Consider the following 24,313-nt stretch of genomic DNA (forward strand, 5'->3'; position numbering starts at 1 on the left):
TGGAGGCCGTCGCGGTTGCCCGTCACGGTCGACCGCCAGTCTGTTTTTGGCTGTGCATGTTGTTGAGGGTTGGTTTTGGTTTGTCGATCAAATTTATCGACCTTATGAAGATAGACTATGATGTTATTTGACTGTTAAACACCTGGGATGATGGTGAACTTCAGATGTGGACACGTACAACAAGATTTGTGCATGTATGCTAGATTGTGTTAGATTGACACACTTCCGACGTGAGTTAAATTGATAAACACATATGAATAATGATGTTCTATACGTATTCAGAAATAGGAAGATGAAACCTATTTGTCGCAGAATGATTGAGTAAGAGTATTACAATAGTATAGTTATTACATGTATCCGAAATAGGAAAATAATAAACCCTATTGCCGCAGAACGATTGAGTAAGAGTATGACAACAGTATCATTATTATATGTATCCGGAATAGGAAAATAATAAAACCCTATTACCGTAGAGCGATTGAGTAACGAGCATTACAAAAGTATCGCTAAAGTACAAGATGATGCACACATAGATAATTGATCAGTTCTAAGTTTTACTTACCAGATAGATTGCCCGCGAGTAGGGTATTTCCTTTGAGAATTTGATACACCCGTTTTGAACGGTAGATATATTAGTTTTAGCAATTGTTGATATCCTCTTATATTAGAGCAGGTCACTCAGACGTAATTCGAGATGAGATGATTATTCTTTATGTTGGAGATTGATATATATATATATGTACTGACTCTATTTTCTTATTTTTCTCCTACCCCTTCCCCTAGGGAGAGGTAGTGATGATCTCACTAGCGCTTTGACGCTCGTTATTTTTCCCCCTTTCAGGCAGCGAGTTTGGCACATGGAGAGTCGCAGGTTGATGGGACTTCTTAGCTGTCCATTTAGTTACTTATCATATTTTGTAGTTATTGCAGAACTCCACATGTAGTTGATTATTTTCAGAATCTAGATTGGTATTTTGTTTCATAGAGTTGAGAGCTATTATGAGACTTTGTTTATGTGACTCATTATATTTGAGATTCAGTTCAGACTCAGAGATATGTCTATTTTATTCCAGTTGGGCTCATTATTGATTTTTCATATGCTTCTTCTGTGTACATTCGGTGTTGTTCTATTTCTATTTTTTGTTTGTCCGTACCTTCACCTATTTATTGTTTCCCATAGAGAGATAGTGATTGTGATGGTAAAACATATCGTAGCATGGTGTTTGGTGCTTGGCAGGTTTGACAATCCGGGTTTCACCTGGGACTGCAGCCTTGTGTGAACCCTGGGACGTTACAGTTGGTATCAGAGCTCTAGTTCCAGCATCCTTAGGATCATTCCTGTGTCAAATTGTGAAGCTAGGATAGAGTTTTCTAGGATTCACGTATAGAGTCCGTTAGGAATTCCTAGAATGAGTGAGGACGATATGTGCGTATATCTCAAAATTTCAAAAAAAATTATGACAATTATTTTATGTTAATTTAAAGTATTTGCGTGAATACTATATGTTATGAATACGTATTGTGATACGTTATATATATGTATATATGTTTGCGATCTCACTTACTGTGATCATAAGCTCTCCTCTCGATATTATGAATGTTGGGACGAGAATACGGTCGAGATAAAACTCGTACCCGGAGAGCTGGGCAAGCAGAGTCCGAGCCGCAACAGGCTTCATAGTATTTGATCGATTTTATGGCACCGTTTGCAGAAACAGAGATTAACAACACTCGAGGAGGGAGTAACGAGCCACATTACATTTTCTGGAGTTCCACCACCCGTTGTACCAATTGTACCTATTGAAGAGGTAATACTAATGATTACATTATCACCACAACTATTTGTTGATAGAGATACAGAGCAGGAGGCTTGGCTCTGTAAGAATAAGAAAGATGTAGGACACTGAGAATACCATAGTGCAGGGCACATTGGATTCATATGCAGCTTATAATTTAAAAGAAATATGTGAAAATTCCTTAACGTAGACTCAGTATCAAACCAGAGGTTAAATATATTCAGCACAGAGGATATCATCGGAGAATAGCAGTAAAGAATAGCTACGATTTTATATTTTCGTCGGGACAGTGAATATCACTTATTTGGGAAAATTTTGTTTACTTCTTCGACAAGCAGTTAGAGCTAGTTTGCTTAAAACAGTGAGATATGCCTATAGTTAATTATGAAATCTAGACTAGCATGATGGCAATGACAATGGCAAGAGGCCTATTATGGGATCTAGAGGACCCCAGTAGCGGGGTAAGGATTTTTACCATCAACGATAAAGACATTACAAGAAGATAGCAAACATGATTTGATAACACCACAGAAGCGCATGATTCGGGACACATGATATAATTATAATAAGATCGGACATAGAGCAAATAATTATCACAGTACACCAGCAGGAGACTAGCATGATAGAGATCAGAGCCAATAATCTTAGGGCAAAAGTTACGGCTAGCATCGGAGGATAGATGTGCTACCGGTTATTCCGAGGATTTAGGGGCCTATAGGCCAGAATTGCGCTATTCAGAGTATTCATCAGTGTCAGATGGACCCATGTGTTTCACCGCCAGCAGCGTAGCAGGCGTCGGCCACCAGCAGAGTTTATGTAGTCGCGCCACGTGATCATAGTGCGAGCAGAGTTTTCGTAGTAAATTCTTATCCAGCTCGAATCTTGTTGATTCAGAAGCTTCGCATTTTTTTTATTTTATCTATCATGATGTCATAATTAGACATCAGCTTGTAGCGTAGTGTTTTGGCGTTCCGTTATCAGTTTCTACTCCTTTAGGGGAGGTGTCCCTATTAGAGAGTATATGTAGGAGATGTGTCATCAGTATAGATGAGTTTGAGTTCATCTTTGTCATGGTCGTGTTGTGGAAGTCGAATTTCGACGTCATTCTTGAAATGGAATGGTTATCATCCTACAATATCAGTACCAATTGTTTTGCTAAAATAGTACGCTTGTGAGTATTCGTTGGGATTGTATAGATAGTAGCAACCTCATAGGGTAACCAGAATGCGGAGTCATTTCTGGAATACGTCAAGAGGTGATGATACGGGATCGGGGTGCAGTTTTGAGCGAGACCGGAGTTGTCTCAGAGTATCAGAATGTCGTTCAGGACATACCTATGTTTTCTCCAGTGAGAGAGGTTGTTTCCCTGCATCGAGTTGCAGCAGGCACCGTACTGATATTCCGAGCACCTTACCATATCATATGGCACCCGTTGAGATGAGGGAGCTACAGACTCAGCTAGATGAGTTATTATCATAGAGTTTTTATCCGGAGTCTTTTTTTTGGGGAGCACCGGTCTTCTTCGTGGGGAAGAAGGACTATAGCATGTGATTGTGTATCGATTATCGTGAGTTGAACAAGGTCATTTTTGGATCACGAATCCACTATCGAGGATTTATGACTTGTTTTACTAGCTACAGGGAGTACAGCATTTCTCGAAGATTGATCTTCATTCTAGTTATTTCCAGTTGCGATTGCGGTAAATGGATATTCCTAAAACCGCCTTTTCTGACTCGATATGAGTCTTTTGAGTTCTTGTCATGCCATTTGAGTTGATCAATGCACCCGCGGTATTCATGGATTTGATGAACCAGGTTTTTCGTCCATGATAGGACCAGTTCGTAGTCATTTTATTGATGACATCATTATCTTTTCAAGATCGGAATCAGAACGCGAGCGGCATCCTCTATTGGCATTGCGGAGATAGCGGACAGTCGAGATTAGAGGCATCAGTGATACACTGAGTTCAGCAAATACGAGTTTTGGCTATAAGAGATCAGATTTTTAGATCACGTCATCAACAGATGGGGCATAACAGTGGATCCAGCCATTGTTGAGGCTGTACTAGATTGGGAGCCACTAAGAACCATTACAGGGGTTCGTAGTTTTAGTATGGTATGAGAGAAAGTTCATTCAGGACTTTTTGAAGATTGTGATACCACTCACACACATTACAAGAAGGGTGTATAGTTTGCTTTGGGCATGGGGTGCCAGGAAGCCTTTAAGACTATTAAGTCTAGATAGACTACAATAACAATTTTGACTATTCTAAATAGTGATACGACATTTGTCATTTATGTGGACACATCATTAGCAGGACTATGAGGTGTTTTGATGCGGACCCGGAGGGTATGGCTTATTTCGAGATAGTTTAGGCGCATCGTAATAGATATACAGTGCATCCCTGCACAAGGAAGATGTACAAGGATCTGAAGAGGCATTTTTGGTGGAGTGGTATACGCAGAGGGATTGCAGATTATGTGACTAAGTGTTATACATGCCAACAAATTAAGGCAGAACATCAGAGACATGTAGGAACCTTATAGCCTTTACCCATTTCTGAGTGGAAGTGGGTAGATATTTTCATAGATTTCATAGTGGGGTTGCCTAAGTCAAAGGAAGAAAATGATTCTATTTGGGTTATAGTGGACAGATTGACTAAGTCTGCACATTTCTTACCAATGAGAATGACTTATACGGCAGATATGTATGCGAGGATCTTCATTCGGGAGATTGTTAGATTGCATGAAGTTTCGGAGATGATTGTATCAGATCGGGGCTCAGGCTTCACATCTTATTTTTTGAGGAGTTTCCAGAATGCTTTTGGCAGTCAGTTGTCATTTAGCAGCATTTTTGACCCCTAGACAGATGGTCAGATCGAGAGGGTGAATCAGATCTTAGAGGACATGCTGAGAGCATGCATTATGGATTTTCAGGGTAGCTGGGAGGATCACATCCCACTGATTGAATTTGCATATAATAATAGTTATTAAGCTACCATCGGGATGGCACCGTATGAAGCTTTGTACGGGAGACCTTGCAGATCGCCTATATGTTGGGCAGAACCAGAGAATAGTTTATTGATTGGTCCAAAGTTAGTTAGACAAACCACAAAGCAGGTGACATTGATTCGAGAGCGCATTCTTACGGCGCAGAGTCGGCAAAAGAGCTATGCAGATCAGAGGAGACGACCTTTAGAGTTCCAGGTCGGAGACTCAGTTATGTTGAAAGTATCACCGATGAAGGGCGTTCAGCGATTCGGTAGACGGGGGAAGCTTGCCCCAAGATATGTTAGTCCTTTCAAGATCATCGAGCGCATTTGGAGCTATTTCTTACAGGTTAGATCTTCCAGCATCGATGTCGAGTATACACGATGTCTTTCATGTTTTGATGCTTAAGAAATATCTGCGGGATGATGAGCAACAGAGAGTGATTGATTCACCAGAGATTGAGATTCATGATGACTTGACTACCGTAGAGATTTCGGTATGCATACTTGCTAGAGAGAATAAAAATCTTAGGAATAAAGTCATTCCATTAATGAAAGTTCAGTGGAACCGGCAAGGAGCCGAAGAGTTTTTTTTTGGGAGCACGAGGAGGATGTTCGTCGTGACTACCCACACCAGTTTGGACATGTATGATGTTGATAAATTCTTATGCTTATATGCTTTGATAGTAGTATTTATCTATGTTCTTAGCCACATTTATATTTATCTTTAACACTAGAATGGAGATATTATCACCTAATCCTTAATCATTTGAAACATATGGTATATACATGAGAGTTTTCTTGTTTGGATTATTTCGCTCGACGTACCAATTTTGTTTAATTAGGGATTTATGGGAGAATGTTTGTATTCTAGGTTGTTAACTTTAAATATCATTGTGCTAATACTATGAGATGGGTGCAGAAGGAATTCTTAATATGAATTACACCTTCTTATTGTGTTTTCCCAGTTTGTGAGCTTTGAGATGCGGTTGTGGAATTTCGGGAACGAAATTCTTTTAAGGGGGGAGAATGTAAAACCCCGTAAATTTGAATATTTTATAATAAATAATGATAAATATGTTATATAGTGAAAAATAATATATTTTGATGTTTGAATATGAAAAGAATTGATTTGAGATTAATTCAATGTATATTTATGAAAATATGAGTGCAAATGCACAAAACATGCACAAAGGCCAAAAGAGTGAAAATCTGGGAATAATGACTAGTTATGAGTTTTTATATTTTACATACCTATGCAGTTAGAATTTTGAAAAGTGTAAAAGACCAAAGTTGTGGGTCTCGTCAACAGCTTTCCAACAAGTCTTAGATCACCTCATTCCGAGGTCGGATAAGAAAGTTATAGCCAAAATACAGAAGGTTATTTTTTTAGTTAGACTAGGTTTCCTGGTTCGAGTCAAACATGTTTGTTTCGGGTTTGCCTCTATAAATACCTGTATTTTTTATAAAAATTCCTTTCTTTTATTATATCTAAGAACCCTAACAGCCATAAAACCCCCATAAACTCTATTTTGAATTCTTGGAGAAGATTGGAGGCTTTCAAGTTGAGTTTTTGTTGATTTTTGGCTTTGGAGTGGAGATCTCCTTCGACGTTGCTTCTAACAAGTTTTCCTACAACCCCAGGCAAGTATCATCTCTACTAATCCCTCTCCTATTTTTTAAAATGTTTTTTTAAGATATTTAAACATGTTTTATAGAGCCTAAACGAATAGATTATGTATAAAAGACAATTTCTTTTGTATTATATGTATAAAGATTAGGTCTTTCCATGCTAAAAAGGTTAAGAACGTTTTTACAGATGTGATTAAGATCTGATGATGAGATTTAAATGTGGTTAAACTAAAGAAAGAAGTTTGATTTGTTGTTTTGAGTTTTTATGCATGTTTTAGGGTTTTGAATACAAATCTAATGCATAAAATCATGTTTATAGTTATTGAGTTGTTTCCAGATGTTCATATCTACTGTAGCATGTTTGTATACAAGTTTTATGAAGATTTAATCATGTTTGAATCATAAAAACACGACGTGAACACGACATATATAAAAAACATGAGAAACTGGAAAATTGGTTCCACGGTCGACCGCGTGCAAGACTGAGGCTAAGTTAGCCTCTAGAGGCCGTCGACCGCCAGTCTGTTTTTGGCTGTGCATGTTGTTGAGGGTTGGTTTTGGTTTGTCGATCAAATTTATCGACCTTATGATGATAGACTATGATGTTATTTGACTGTTAAACACCTAAGATGATGATGAACTTCAGATGTGGACACGCACAACAAGATTTGTGCATGTATGCTAGATTGTGTTAGATTGACACACTTCCGACATGAGTTAAATTAATAAACACATATGAATAATGATGTTCTATACGTATCCGGAAATAGGGAGATGAAACCTATTTGCCGCAGAACGATTGAGTAAGAGTATTATAATAGTATCGTTATTACATGTATCCGAAATAGGAAAATAATAAACCCTATTATCACAGAACGATTGAGTAAGAGTATTACAACAGTATCGTTATTATATGTATCCGGAATAGGAAAATAATAAAACCCTATTGCCGCAGAGCGATTGAGTAACGAGCATTACAAAAGTATCGCTAAAGTACAAGATGATGCACACATAGATAATTGATCAGTTGTAAGTTTTACTTTCCAGATAGATTGCCCGCGAGTAGGGTATTTCCTTTGAGAATTTGATACACCCGTTATGAACGGCAGATATATTAGTTTTAGCAATTGTTGATATCCTCTTATATTAGAGCAGGTCACTCAGACGTAATTCAAGATGAGATGATTATTCTTTATGTTGGAGATTGGAGTATTTATCATTGATTATTTATTTTTTTATTCACAGAGAGTTATATGAATGATTTGATATATGTATATACTGACTCTATTTTCTTATTTTTCTCCTACCCCTTCCCCTGGGGAGAGGTGGTGATGATCTCGCTAGCACTTTGACGCTCGTTATTTTCCCCCCTTTCAGGCAGCGAGTTTGGCGCACGGAGAGTCGCAGGTTGATGGGACTTCTTAGCTGTCCATTTAGTTACTTATCATATTTTGTAGTTATTGTAGAACTCCACATGTAGTTGATTATTTTCAGAATCTAGATTGGTATTTTGTTTCATAGAGTTGAGAGCTATTATGAGACTTTGTTTATGTGACTCATTGTATTCGAGGTTCAGTTCAGACTCAGAGATATGTCTATTTTATTCCAGTTGGGCTCATTATTGATTTTTCATATGCTTCTTCTGTGTACATTCGGTGTTGTTCTATTTCTATTTTTTGTTTGTCCGTACATTCACCTATTTATTATTTTCCCTAGAGAGATAGTAATTGTGATGGTGAAACATGTCGTAGCATGGTGTTTGGTGCTTGGCAGGTTTGATAATCCGGGTTTCACCTGGGACTACAGCCTTGTGTGAACCCTGGGGCGTCACACTATGCCTCCTCCTTCTTTGGATATCATCGTTGTAGCACATATTCCATCCAATCCTCCATTACTTGGTACTAACAAGCTTGATATACGTATTTACTACATTTTTACTCAACAAGCCATTGGTACCAATAATGGTGGTTGTAAAATATCATCAAAACAAAAGGGCAAACATTTTATACACCCAACATTTTGAATTATAATCATGATTGACATGATACAAACCTACTACATTGAAAGTTTGAAAATTAGCAATCATTTTTTTATGTGATGTGAACATGTTAAAGAGGGGGAACCCCTTAAAAGATATATTTTCAATCTTACAATCACCATGCAAAGTACTAAAGACATTTTTTGTGATAATAGGCATTGCATTCTATCTAATAAAGCCCATGTGGGCAAGCCTAATATCTTCAATCTTACAATTGTCATGCAAAGTACTACTAATGACATTTTGTATTGAAGCTACAGTCAGGGAGTTTAACAAAACTAAAGCTGTATGTGGTGTATATATATACTGCAAGTCAAACTAGACTAGCAAAAGAGGAAGCGGAAGTAGTAGACGTCTTTGTGATTCTCAACTATTTGAGTTTGTTAGGTAGAGTATCAGCCTGGTTCATTTCTAATTTAGATTACTCCATTTCTTCTGATAAATATAATTCGCTGCTAGGGGTGGTAAACGATCGAATCGAATCGAATACTAAAGTGTTCGTATTTGTATTTGTTTAAAATTATCGAATTCGAATGCATACTCTAATATTCATATATCTAGTTTTTCGAATTCGAACTCGAATACTTGGTATTTGATAAATATTCATGAATATTCACGAATACTTATCGAATATCAAAGTATATTTATTCTGCTAAAGAATTTGATTTTCAAATAGTATTAAAATTCATAAATAAAAATTATTCATTTATAATATATGATGTATATATATTTAAATCAAGATTTTAATTAGAAAATAGATTTAAGATTATTTGAATCTTAAAATCAATGTATAAAATTTAAGTAGAAATGGTAAGTGGGTTAAAAATATAACATCATATGTGCAATAATACAAATCATTAGTTGCGATCAAATTTTAAACGAATATTTAATAAACAAACAAATCGAATATGCATCTGGTTAAATTCTATTCGTTAGTAAACTCGAATACTAAAAAATATTTGTTTAGCGGTAAATGAACTACCGAATCGAATATGACCGAATAGTTATTCGAACAATTATCGAACTATTTGTTAATTATTTGGTTCATTTCCACCCCTATTCGCTGCTATGTTACTTATACCATGCTAGTTGGGTAATATATATATATATTTCCATTTATGGATCAATTAAAATCCTACAGTGAAAAAAAATTGGTCTGTGATTTTATGAAGTATATTGGCATGCGGCCACTCATTCACAATCCTATGAACGCGATGGTGTTCTACCAGATATCGAAGAGCTGCACTAATCGTTTAACAACCAAATTTTCAACCATAACTATCATAAAAAAAGATTTTTCTACTATAAATAACCCAGATCCACAAATAGATCAACTACGAAAATAAAAAAGATCAAAAACCCTAGCATGGTTTTTCATTAATAGATCAACTACAAATAGATCAACACAAAAAAATGAGCAAAAAGAATAGATTATTACCGTGAGAGCCTTGAGATCAGAAACTACGAAAATAAAAATGATCAGAAACCCTAGCGCGATTTTTTGTTAATAGATCAACTACAAATAGATCAACACAAAAAAATGAGCAAAAGAATAGGTTATTACCTTGAGATCAGAAACCCTAACATAAGAATTGAGAACGAGATGGAACCCTAGCGCGAGATTTGGGAACAAGAGAACCCTAGATCTAGGGACAAAGGACGAGAGGGAACGAGATGTAAGTGATAATTGGCGCGAAGTTCCAAAAGCTTGCTGGATTTGGGGCAGGAACGAGAGGGATGAAATTTTAGATTTTCTACCCTCTAATCAGCACGAGAAATGTCCAACAGCTAGGAAAATGGGTACGGGAAGGGGTCATACGATTTAAAAAAGTATGGTGTTAGATTTCTTGGTGATTTCTGCCCATTTTGAAAGGAAATTAATTTCTGTAAATTTTGGTATTTTTCAGTACTTTACAGAAAATAATTCTGTAAATTTTTTTTGAACCAAACACAATTTATGGAAATCTATAGAAAATTTTTAATTATAAAATTATCATTGTCAGACATTTTGAGAAAACTTTTCTATAAAATTGTGCAACCAAACCCCCCTAATAGAAAAAGTAATTGAGTTAAAAGGAGAGAAGTTATGCATGAAATGCATACATATACATTTAATAGAATTACTATTATTGTTGAAACTTTTATAGTATCTATGCTGGTCTCATTTAATAAAAGAGTAATAAATATCTAGATCCATACATTTCTTCAGACCTATGATGTTAGACTTCAGATGCTTATTAAGAGATCGAAAGGTCAAGAGCTTAAATTCAAGAGGTCTAATTAGAAATAAATTGAAATGTGCTAATTAGGTAGGAGATACTGAAAGGGAAAATTAATATTTAGGCTCCTCCTAGAAAAGTGTCACGTACAATCAAGGTCTTAATTTAGTAGTATTTATATAGATATATAGATTGAAGTTTAGTGGTCAAATGTCTAAAATTATGCAAATTAGCAAAAGAACTAGATGATGAGTATGTAATAAATTATACAATATAATTAATTTTAACCCTCGTAATGCACAAATTTATTGATTTATTATTTTCAAAATACTCAAAAATCATAATTTAAAAGTTTATATAAAAAATTGAATTATTATACTTGAGTTATTATATATTTTAATTTGAATTATTACACTCATAATATCCATAGCATGAATAATTTCGATAAATTTGAATGACTTAGATTCAGGGGAAATAAATTCACACATCTAATTGCTCTGTTCTTGCAAAATTATTTCAGGACAACATAAAAAATTAATTTTTGTTGAAAATTTAAAGTGTCTTCATTATTTTAGTCATGAGAAAGGTAAAGAGTCAAAACAGAACCACATGGAGCAAAATATCAAAAGCAAAGATAATAATTGTCTAACTAATTTCTCATAATTACTACTGTTCATTTGTCCTCATGAAGTTGAAGCATCATGCATAGAGGAATAACGAAGAAATTAGAGGGGATTTAATTAGAGAGGAAGGTTTTCAAACTATGATTTAAGGAGTTAATTACACATTGAATGGAGAATTGATATTTCCATAACGAACTCTTTCAATGCAAAAGAAAAAAACAGAAAATAGTAATTGTCCATTTCTAGAGTATATATTGATGGATTATATTAGGATATGAATGGGCAAATCTCTAAAATTTGACATGTGGCAAATTCTCTAAAATTTTGACATGTGATATATTAGGGTATTATTTTAGTATATTAGATAGATGTAGTACATATTTATAGTTAGAAGTTTTTTTCATTGGGCATGTAAGCCCCATTTTTGAAATTCTCCTTTTTAAACCCCAGAAAATAAAATTCCCTTAATATGCATTAATTTTTCAAATTCTCTTAAATATGTTATGCCTTCTATGAAACTATTGTTAAGAAGCTCAAACTATATAAGAAAAGAAAGGATATAATTAGTAAAGGAGGAAGAACGAATATGCATTTATGAAGAAATTTAAGAGAAGAAAACTTTTAACTCAAGAACACTCTTCAAATTTTTCATATCACTTATACTCTAAATTCAAACCATTATTTTGTTTATTTCATGAAGTGTATCTCATCCTTTTATTCTTTAATATTTGGCTTTTTAAAAATATAGCATCCAAAGTAGCATTTTGCTTTAAAATTGTTTAAAGTTATCACACTTTCTATCATTTTTATAAATAAAAAGTCATAGAATTCCAAAAACTCATGCAAAAAAAGCACTAATATGATTGAAATGATCAAATACTAAAAAATAACTAAGCCTTATTTCCATCCCAAATCAGTTAAAACATGAATTTTCAAATATCTTTTAATTTGTAGAAAAGTTCTGCATTTTAAATGTATTATGATCCTTTAGTAAAAAAAGACAATAAGTATGACTGATGCGGCATAATTATGTACCAAAATTGCAAGTGCACAATTGATCAAGTTGTAGTATAAAAATTTATCGATCCCACGATGAAGGTGGTTTTAAGAGATTATTAGAATTGGTTCTTATGTTTTGGGCGTGACAAAAATAGGATTAAAGAATAAGTGTGATTATGGAGAGAGATATGATGAGTGATTTTTTTGAATATATGAAAGTGACAATAAATTGAATTTTAGATAAGAGAAGAAAGAATCAAAGAATAAAATAAAAAGCAAGAATAAAAAGAGAAAAAAATCAATAAAACAAAAGATGGATGATTCAATTAAAGATATGAGAGATCTAGAATTGAATCCACTAGCTAATCTCAATTATAAAATACAAACTATTCTCTTTCTATCATATTTCAACTTAGATTTATTAAGCATAGACTATCAAACCATTTAAGAAAAGTATAACCTATCAAATTATCATCTAAGCTTAAATTACAATTCATGATAAGAATAACAACAAGATAATAATCCTAGAATTCATAAGCATAACCTATCAAACCATTTAAGATAAGCATAGATTATCAAATTCTTCTTCTACCAATTAGTTCTCTAGTTGATTATCCTAAACATGAATAATTAAGTGCAAGAGAATAATTCATACAATATAAAGGAAATTAGACTAATTCCATACAATTCTAAGATTCCTACAAGAATTAATTTCACATCTTATGAAATAAAAGCAAGAAGAAAAAGAACTAATTATAAAAATAAAAAAGAAAAGAAAAATCTAAACTATGAACAAAAAAATAAATCTAACTACAAAGAATTAAAATCTAAACTACAAAATAAACTGCAAAAATTAAATGCATGAAAATAAATATACTCTACAAATTAAAGTGCAAAAATAAATAAAAAGACAAGAAAATAAATCTATACTACAAGCATGAATTTAAATCTAACTAATAAGCAATAATAAAGAAATTACAAAAAAGAAATAAAAGAGAAAAGAAATGCAAACCTTCAAATTGCTCTTCATCTCCATCCTCATCATTCAACAAAGAGGAGAAAGAACAAATTTAAAGAGGAAAAAATTATTATTATTAATTACAACTAAAGTTATAATTTTTGGAAGGCCTTCTCAATTAAGAGTAGCCCTCCTCTCCAAAAGGAGTTTACAAAATTTTCACACCTCTAACCCCTCACTCTCTACCCCTATTTATAGTAAACATCAGTGAATGAGAGCCATTGGATCGAAATCTTATCCAAAAACATCAATTTTCAGCCTTTGATTCGTAACAAACTGGGATAATTTGGCAATTGGATTTTCCAATGGGCTTCTTGATTTCTCTTTTGCTTTATTTCTTCATTTACTCAAGGGCCTTTGTTGAGAGATGGGATTTTTGGGATTTGTTCTTCATTAAGCTGCATTTAAAGATAAAAATAATTATTAGTGTCATATTTATTCATATAAAATAGATAATGATGGTATAAAATTATAATAAAATATGATTATCAAATACCCCCACACCTAAACTTTTACTAGTCCTCTAACAAAGATAGAGAAAAGAAAAACTAACTTACTTTCGCAAGAATCGTGGTTGTATTTAGCTCATACAACAAGCCTTTAAACCCCTAGGTTACCCTAGTGGACTAGTTATAGTCTCGTGAGGGTTTGCAATGAATATACCTACAAAATTAGGTCAACTTGCCAAGTTAAAGAAGTCAGTAAATAACTAATTTTCTTTGATATATTTAGATATTCTAATTTCAGTAAATAACTAATTTTCTTTGATATATTTAGATATTCTAATTGAAGCTAGTTAATAATCAAGAAAATGTTTTTATATATAACTTCTTTGATATATTTAGATATTCTAATTGAAGCTAGTTAATAATCAAGAAAATGTTTTTATATATAACTTCAATGTAAATCTCTTAGAAAATCTTTTTTATTATAGCAATACAGAACCAAGTCAAATCTTAGAGATTTAATTTAAAAGTTTTGAAAAGAACATGCTAACTCTTTGTTTTAAATAACTTTCAAGTCTCTTGATCAAAAATTGTTTTTTCAAGACTATATATACAAAATAACAATATATATATTGGGCTTAATTACTCAGTCAACTTAGGCTTTATAAGATAGAATCACCTTGAATTCAAGAGTTTTTTTTCCTTTTTCTTTTTGGTGCCCATTTTTTGCACTCTTCTTTTATAAGGTTAGTTTTTTTTAATATATGCATGTGTGTATGTATATATAAAGTCTAAAAAAATGTGTAAATCAAGATAACCTAAAAAAATATTTTCAACTCTAAGTTAAGCATGTAAAAATTTCATTATTTTTAATTAAAAGTCTAAGTTAAGGCTTAAGAAAAGTATACTACTTAAAAAATCATTTCTTAAGAATTTTATTTGGAGTTATCATAAAAGGTAAACTTTAGTATATCACTAACTAGGAATTAGAAAATTTAAAATTTATCAATTAGATCAACTATTACTTAACTCTATTAATTGGCAAGTGACAATATTTTTATAATTTTTTTAAAGGAAAAGGAAAACAATGACAAAAATGCAACTAAAAAGGTAAAATAAAGGGAAAAAATAACTAATTCTCTCCCCCACACCTAAATTTTGCATTGTCCTCAATATAAATTCGTTGATGCACAAAGTAAAGCAGATAAGACTTGAAGAACTTACATTTGTTCAGTCGACCAAGAACAATGATGATAAAGATCTGTAATTACTGTTAGTATGAGGATGAAGAAATCAAATATGAGGAAAAAAATTGTAATTATATATTTTTTTCTCATTTATTTGTTATTATTATTATTTTAAATTTTATTTATTATTATTATTATTATTTATTTATTTTATTTTATTTTATTTTTTTACAGATAATATGGTTCATGAAGAACCAACAACTCCTCCTCTCCGAGCTTAGAAAATTCTAAAAATGGTTTTAGACGTTGACCATTTATTTTAAAAATATCACCATTTTTAGGATTTTCTATCTCGACGGCCATATGCGAGAGAACTTGTTTGACAATAAATGGACATGTCCATCTTGATCTTAATTTTCCAGGAAAAAGATATAATTTTGAATTGTACAATAAAACTTTCTGTCCTGGAGAGAAATTTTTTCGTAAAATTAATTTGTCATGAAAAATCTTGGTTTTCTCTTTGTAAATTTTTGAGTTTATGTATGCATCATTTCAAATTTCTTCCAACTCATTTATTTGGAGCAATCTGTTCTTACATGCCGAGTCTGAGTCAAAATTCAAAAGTTTTATCGCCCACATTGCTCGATGCTCCAACTCTACTGGTAGGTGACAAGCTTTCCCAAACACCAGTCTGTATGGTGACATCCCCAAATTGGCCTTGAAAACTATTCTATATGCCCACAGAGCATCACATAATTTTACAGACCAATCTTTTCTGTTATGATTAACTGTTTTTCTAAGATTTGTTTGATCTACCTGTTTGTGACCTCTACTTGACCACTGGTTTGGGGGTGGTAAGGAGTCGACAATTTGTGTGTAATTGAATATTTTCTCATCAAAACTTCAAAAGAACGGTTACAGAAATGTGTACCGTTGTCACTGATGATCGCTCGGGGTACTCCAAACCGTGCAAAAATGTTATCTTTCAAAAACTTGACAACGACCTTGTTGTCATTAGTTTTGCAAGCTACCGCCTCAACCTATTTTGACATGTATTCAACGGCTACTAGAATGTAAATATTTCCAAAGAAATTTGAAAATGGTCCCATGAAATCGATACCCCACATATCAAAAAGTTCAACAGATAAGATGGGTTGTAAGGACATCATATTTCTTCTAGTGACCTTCCCTAAAAGCTGACAGCGGTTACAGGTTTTGCAAAACTCGTATGAATCCTTGAAAAGAGTGGGCCAATATAGCCCGCATTGAAGAATTTTTTTAGCTATTTTTCTTAGGTCAAAGTGGCCCCCACATGCTTGCTCATGACAAAAGGATAGAACACTCCTAGTTTCTTCAGTGGGAACACACCTCCTAAATATCTGATCAGGACAGTATTTGAACAGATATGGATCATCCCAGTAAAAGAGTTTTACTTGGAAGAGAAAATAGGATCTATCCTGTTTGGACCAATGAGAAGGGATCTGGTTCATGACTATGTAGTTCACAATGTCAGCGAACCTTGAGACAGATTGGATTTGTAGGAGTTGTTCATCAGGGAAATGCTCATTGGTCGGAACAGTTGATGTTGGTGCATTCGGGAGTCAAGAGAGGTGATCTGCTACGGGGTTCTCTGTTCCTCTTCTGTCAAGAATTTGAATGCCAAACTCTTGAAGTAGGAGAATCCATCTAATGAGCTGTGCTTTAGCATCCTTTTTGGTCAAAAGATACTTTACTATGGCATGATCTGTGAAAACATTGGTTAAGGAACCGATGTGGTAGGACCTGAATTTTTCTAAGGCAAAGACTACAGCTAAAAACTCTTTTTCTGTGACAGAGTAATTTTGCTGGGTATCGTTCAGAGTCCTACTAGCATAGTAGATCACTTACGGTTTTCCATCAAATCGTTGTCCTAAAACAACACCAATCGCAGAATCAGATGCATCACACATTAGTTCGAAGGGTAAGGTCCAATCCGGTGCATGAATGATAGGAGTTGTGGTCAGCTCTTTTTTCAGAAATTCGAAAGCTTTGAGGCATTCATGAGAGAAGATAAATGATGAATCCTTAGCTAAGAGATTGGTCAAGGGTCTAGCAATTTTACTAAAATCCTTGATGAAACATCGGTAAAAACCAGCATGATCAAGAAATGATCTGACATCTTTAACAGTTTTGGGAGGAGGGAGATTAGAAATGAGATTTACCTTATCTTTGTCCACTTCAATTCCCCTATTGGAAACTACATGTCCTAAGACAATGCCTTGTTTGATCATAAAATAATATTTCTCCCAATTGAGAGTCAGATTTTTCTCCCTACACCGTTCTAGTACCAGTTTAAGATGATGCAAACATTGAGAAAATGTGTCAGCAAAAATGGAAAAATCGTCCATAAAAATTTTGAGGAACCTCTCTACCATGTCAGAAAAAATACTGATCATGCAGCATTAGAATGTGGCTGGTGCGTTACACAGACCAAAAGGCATGCGTCGGTATGCGAATGTTCCATACGGGCAAGTGAAGGTGGTTTTCTCCTGATCTTCGGGACTGATAGGGATTTGATTATAACCTGAATATCCATCCAGGAAATAGTAGAACTCGTGTCCTGCTAAACGCTCTAACATTTGGTCAATGAATGGAAGAGGGAAGTGATCTTTCCGAGTGGCTAAGTTGAGTTTTCGGTAGTCAATGCAAACTCGCCATCCAGTTTGGATCAGAGTGGGAATCAGCTCATTAGCCTCATTTTGGATCACGGTGATCCCAGATTTCTTTGGAACAACTTGGACCGGACTCACCCATGAACTATCAGAAATGGGATAAATGATCCCATGATCGAGACATTTCAGAATGTCTTTCCTAACAGCTTCTTTCATCACTGGGTTTAACCTACGTTGAGCATCTCTAGTAGGTTTGGCATCATCTATCAAATGGATTCGGTGTTGAACAATGGTTGGACTAATCCCTTTGATATCAGCCATGGTCCATCCAATGGCTTCCCTATTCTCTCTTAAAACATCTAAGAGAGCTTCCTTTTGATTGGTAGTTAAGTCAGAAGAAATAATGACTGGTAAAGACTCGTTCTCCCCTAAGTAGGCATACTCTAGATTTTCAGGTAGAGGTTTGAGCTCTAACTTAGGGGGTTCCTCCACAGATGGGCGAAGCTACATTCGTGGTTCTATCTCCAAAGGTTCTCGTTGCCAGCTAATAGTAGAAACATGATTGACCAGCGGGTCTAACTCTAGTTCGTCATCAGAAGACTCCACAAACATTAAGTCAGATGCATTTGAATCTGACTCACACTCTCCCTCTTGTTATTCACTGGATATTCCCTGAATGAAATTCACTTCCATGGGTTGATCAATTGGATCACTAGGCTGCCTTCTTAGGTTGACAATATTAAGGTCAACAGTCATGTTCCCAAAAGATAGTTTTATTTGACCAGTTCTACAATTGATCAAAGCATTTAAGGTGGCTAAAAACAATCTTCCTAGAATGATTGGGATTTGACTTTTGAGATTAGAAACGGGTTGCGTTTCTAAGACAATAAAATCAACAGGAAAAATAAACTCTCCAACCTTGATCAGAACATCCTCCACCTCTTCTTTGGGAATTTTTACGGATCTATCAGTTAATTGTAGAGTGTATCTTATCAGTTTAAGTTCTCCTACACCTAGCTGTTGATAGACTGAATAAGGAAGGAGGTTGATACTGGCTCCCAAGTCTAGAAGTGTCTTATCAATGTGAGTGTTACCTATGACGCATGGAATTATGGGACAACCAGGGCCCTTATATTTTAACGGCATGGGTTTTGAAAAAAATTTCATTGAGGTTGGCAGCTAAGAAGACTTTCTTGGGGACATTGGTGGTTCTTTTCTTAGTGCATAAGTCCTTCAAGAACTTTGCATAGGAGGGGATTTGTTCGATTGCATCTAGGAGAGGGATGTTGATCTTGACATGTTTAAATGTTTTTTAGGATTTTCTCAACCTGCAGGGAGTTTTTCCTAGGTTTGAGTCTATCTGGAAAGGGGGCAACGGGCCTATACCTATCTAGATTAGGCTTAATTTCACGTTTAGTGTTTTGGTCATCGGAAGGAATGTGTTGGATGAGAGAAGGGGTTTGATCCGGTGGCATTCTAACTTGGTTGTCTATCTGTTTTTCTGATCTCAAAGTGTGAACTGCATTCACATGGGCTGGTTAGGATGAACTAGATCCATTGTCTTTAGGGTTTGCAACAGGTTGACTTAGGAATTTTCCTTTCTCTCTCTCGCTCACGGTAGTGGCTAGTTACCCAATTTGGGTTTCTAACCGGGCTATGGCTTAAGTGTTTGAGTTGAGCACTTGGCCGGTTATTTGCATGAAGGAATTTAGAGTGGTGGATGACTGGGTCAACATATTGGTAGTTTGTGTAGAAGCTTTGATCATAGCTTCTAAACCCTTTTCTAAGACACTCAAACGTTTGTCATGATCAGAATTTGAAGAATTTGTAGGCTGGTGAGGATGAGGATGTTGGGTTGGAAAAACTGGGTTAGCTTATTGGAAATTGTTTGGTGAGTTGAACGGGATAGTATTTCCCCTAGGGAATTGTTGGTTCGACGTGGGAATGAAAGTTTGATTTTCGGGAGAATTTCCTTGGTTTCAAACAAAATTGGGATGATTTCTAGGACGCTGGAATGCATCGTTCATCTGTTCTAATGCATGGTTGTTTCCTAGGAGAGGGCATTCCTCTGAAACGTAGGTAGGAGACTGACAGTTATGACAACTCGGGGCAGAAACATGATTGATTTGAGCTGGAGCTCGTTCCTTAATTTCTAAGGCTTCTAACCTCTGCAGAATTGTCGCCGTCTTCGCTTCAGAAGCAATGTTTGACTCTAGGGAAAGACCACTAGACTTAGATTGGGGAACTGATGAAACTCTGTCATCATAGTGTTCCCACTGTATTGTTTTCTCGGATAGACTCTCTAGGAATTCTCAAGCTTCATCGGCATTTTTCCTCATAAAATCTCCCTGACACATCGATTCTAAAGATGTTTTTGAAGAATACTCCAATCATTCATATATGACTTGGCATAATCGCCATTTCTCGAGACAATGATGAGGACATTAGATCAGAAGATCTTTAAATCGGTCAAAATATTTCCAGAATAGCTCCCCTGGGACAATTTTGAAGTTTTGAATACTGTTCCTAAGCTTTACCGTTTTATGAATAGGGAAAAATTTATTGAGAAAAACGGTGACAAATTCATCACAAGTTGAGATGGAATTTGTCGGTAAGCTGTACAACTATTTTTTAGCTTTGTCCTTAAGAGCAAATGGAATTAATCGCATCTTCGATTAATTCTCTCATTTTAATCATAATACACACTTCCTCAAATTCCGAGATAAAAATATATGCATCTTCTGTTTCATTTCCAACGAATTTGGGAAGCATGTTTATGTAATACGGTCTAAGCTCAAAATTTGATCCATTTACTTCGGAGAGCCTTATGCAAGGTGGAATTGCATTTCTGGTAGGGTAACACATATCCTGGAGAATGGGTTGATTTGCTATTTCTTGGATTGGTTCAACACGGATTAAACGATGAGAATTATCCCTAACCCACGTTTGCATACACCAAAACAACTTCTCTTTTTTTTTAAAGGAAAGAAAGAAAATTAGTTTTTTTATGAGAAGAAAAGGATAAAGAAAATCCTAACTAAAACAAATTAAAGCAATCATTTTTTAGTCACTCTAATTCTAGGGTTTAGCCTAACTCAACTAGACCAGCTCCTAACCAAAAACTCCTAAAGTGAAAAAATTAAAGTTTTACCCAGGTAGTTAGCCAGGTAAGGATAGTACTAGAGGGTGATCAAAGATTAATTAAGTACCTCGTTCCTTATGGAGCATTTTACGCAACCCCTAAACCTTGCCTTAGACACCAACTAATCCAAGAAAACTTGAACCGGTTCACTTAAGGATTTCTTGTTCCTTATTGAGCTTGAGTCCTTAGGGGCCAACGTCTAATGAGTTTTAGGAGGCTTGGGTTTGTGAAGTGAGGAATTAGTGATTTGTGGGCTAAGGAAAGGATGATGAAATCCCTTACCTTATCTTGATTAAGGGGTTTTGCCCTTAAGAATGTTTTAAGTATGTACCAAATCAAGTGCTACAATCACTTTGGTGAATTCATACTAACTATATGAAATGCAGCCCTAGAAATTAAAAGCGACTAAAAAGGATGGGAAAAAAATATTTTGTTTATTATGGTCAACAACAATCAAATGTAGAAGAGAGCTCTTGTTTGAATTTATTATCTTATTAGTAAATGTCCAAGTGAAAGGTGAATTTTTATTATGGTCAACAAATAAAATCTTTTTTTTTAATCCTAATTGTCTCTAATTGTGAAGCTAACTAAAAAGGGTAGAATTAAAAACCCTAGAAAGAAGAGTTACCTAAAAGCAATTCTCCAAGTTCTTGATCTTTAATCCAAGATTTTCAAGCTCCAAGCGGTTCCTTCACAAGAAAACACACAAGTTAAAGAACCAAAATAATAAAATCCTATTTTAGCACCTTCCCCGGCAACGACGCCAAAAACTTGATGCGGCATAATTATGTACCAAAATTGCAAGTGCGCAATTGATCAAGTTATAGTATAAAAAGTTATCGATCCCACGAGGAAGGTGATTTTAAGAGATTATTAGAATCGGCTCTTATGTTTTGTGCGTGACAAAAATAGGATTAAAGAATAAGTGTGATTATGGAGAGAGATATGATGAGTGATTGTTTTGAATATATGAAAGTGACAATAAATTGAATTTTAGATAAGAGAAGAAAGAATCAAAGAATAAAATAAAAAGCAAGAATAAAAAGAGAAAAAAATCAATAAAACAAAAGATGGATGATTCAATTAAAGATATGAGAGATCTAGAATTGAATCCACTAGCTAATCTCAATTATAAAATACAAACTATTCTCTTTCTATCATATTTCAACTTAGATTTATTAAGCATAGACTATCAAACCATTTAAGAAAAGTATAACCTATCAAATTATCATCTAAGCCTAAATTACAATTCATGATAAGAAAACAACAAGATAATAATCCTAGAATTCATAAGCATAACCTATCAAACCATTTAAGATAAGCATAGATTATCAAATTCTTCTTCTACCAATTAGTTCTCTAGTTGATTATCCTAAACATGAATAATTAAGTGCAAGAGAATAATTCATACAATATAAAGGAAATTAGACTAATTCCATACAATTCTAAGATTCCTACAAGAATTAATTTCACATCTTATGAAATAAAAGCAAGAAGAAAAAGAACTAATTATAAAAATAAAAAAGAAAAGAAAAATCTAAACTATGAACAAAAAAATAAATCTAACTACAAAGAATTAAAATCTAAACTACAAAATAAACTGCAAAAATTAAATGCATGAAAATAAATATACTCTACAAATTAAAGTGCAAAAATAAATAAAAAGACAAGAAAATAAATCTATACTACAAGCATGAATGTAAATCTAACTAATAAGCAATAATAAAGAAATTACAAAAAAGAAATAAAAGAGGAAAATAAAAGAAATACAAACCTTCAAATTGCTCCTCATCTCCATCCTCATCATTTAACAAATAGGAGAAAAGAAAATTTTAAAGTGGAGAAATTTTTTTTATTAATTGTAACAAAAGTTACAAATTTGAAATGTCTTCTCAATTAAGAGTAACCCTCCTCTCCAAATGGAGTTACAAAATTTTTCACACCCCTAACCCCTCACTCTCTACCACAATTTATAGTAAACATCAGTGAATGAGAGCCCTTAAATTGAAATCGTATCCAAAAATAACAAATTTTAGCCTTTGATTCGTAACAAACTGCCGGAGCTATCGATAAGGGTATCGATAAGCTTATCGATAAGCGCATCGATGCGCCCATCGATGTGCCCATCGATGCGTGGTGCTCTCCTTTTGTTGTCCGCAGATCCTTTCTTCCATTGGCTTTTTGGCTTGGTCTTTGGGCTTTTGGAGCTTTAATTCTTCTTTTTAGCTTGAGCTTTTGGATAATTTGGCAATTGGATTTTCCAATGGGCTTCTTGATTTCTCTTTTGCTTTATTTCTTCATTTACTCAAGGGCCTTTGTTGAGAGATGGGATTTTTGGGATTTGTTCTTCATTAAGCTGCATTTAAAGATAAAAATAATTATTAGTGTCATATTTATTCATATAAAATAGATAATGATGGTATAAAATTATAATAAAATATGATTATCGATGACTTCGCGCAAAGAATGTACACTATACTAATACACTAAAGTAGGCTATAATTATACAAAATAGTTGATTTGCATTAAGTTTGTTTAAATCGGGTTGCCAGCCAGGCCATCAGTTGTAGGTAATAGACACAGTGTTACAACATTTTTTCACTTGGGCTCCGCCAAAAAATATAGATTCAAATGGACCGGTTATTTTTGGACCCGACCCTAATCAGCCATCTCCCTCTCTCTCACTCTTAAATTTCTCTCTTTCGATTCACTCCAACGCCGAGCACCTTCGCCTCCCTCAATTCTCTCTCTCTCTCTCCCTCTCTCTCTCTCTCTCGATCCTCCTCCCCCCCCCCCCCCCCCCCCCCCCCACCCCCCCCTCCCTATTTCTTCGTACACTCGCTCTTGATATCATCGAATTTATCCTCATTTCGATACGATTTAGTGAAGGCGTTCTAGAGTAATTTCTCTGATTTTTGAATTATTTTTATCTTTGATGCGTGAATTAAATTCTGCTAAGGTTTTAGTTTCTACCTCACGATTTTTCAAAGATTTCTCTCTAGTTTTTTCTTTTCTTTTCTTTATTTTTTCTCGTTGCTTATGCTTAGGGTTACTTATTCGAAGCTCTTGGGTTGTGGGGCTATGCGACCAAGATTACTTTTACATGTTCCATTAAAATTTTGTAGTAGTTTTCCTAGCTTACAATTGGGGGTTCTAGAGTTAAGAACTGCAGTGAATGATTCTTTTTTCTTACATGATTTCTGATTAAATTGGAGGGATATTTTGAGGAGTTTTTCAAGAATTGAGGGCTTACCACACTAGTAGGGGTAAGTACATAGCTTTGTTTTTATATGGGTGTTGGAGCATGTTTTTTTAAGAGGAGGGTGTATACCTTTTGCTCAAGCAAATTTTGCTTTTTAATTTAACCCTCCATGTGAAATGTTTTAGTGTGAAATGTCCTCCATAAAGGTACAACAAAGCTTTGGCAGTCTTTTGGTATACTGTGAACACTTGTTTTTTTTAATAGTTTTCCTAACAAGCCCGACAACCAAAGGCCAAGGGCACCCGTGAAGTGGAGAGAGAGAGAGAGAGAGAGAGAGAGAGAGAGAGAGAGAGAGAGAGAGAGAGAGAGGG

Source organism: Asparagus officinalis, chromosome 7, assembly GCF_001876935.1.
Source record: "Asparagus officinalis chromosome 7, Aspof.V1, whole genome shotgun sequence".
Lineage (NCBI taxonomy): Eukaryota > Viridiplantae > Streptophyta > Magnoliopsida > Asparagales > Asparagaceae > Asparagus > Asparagus officinalis.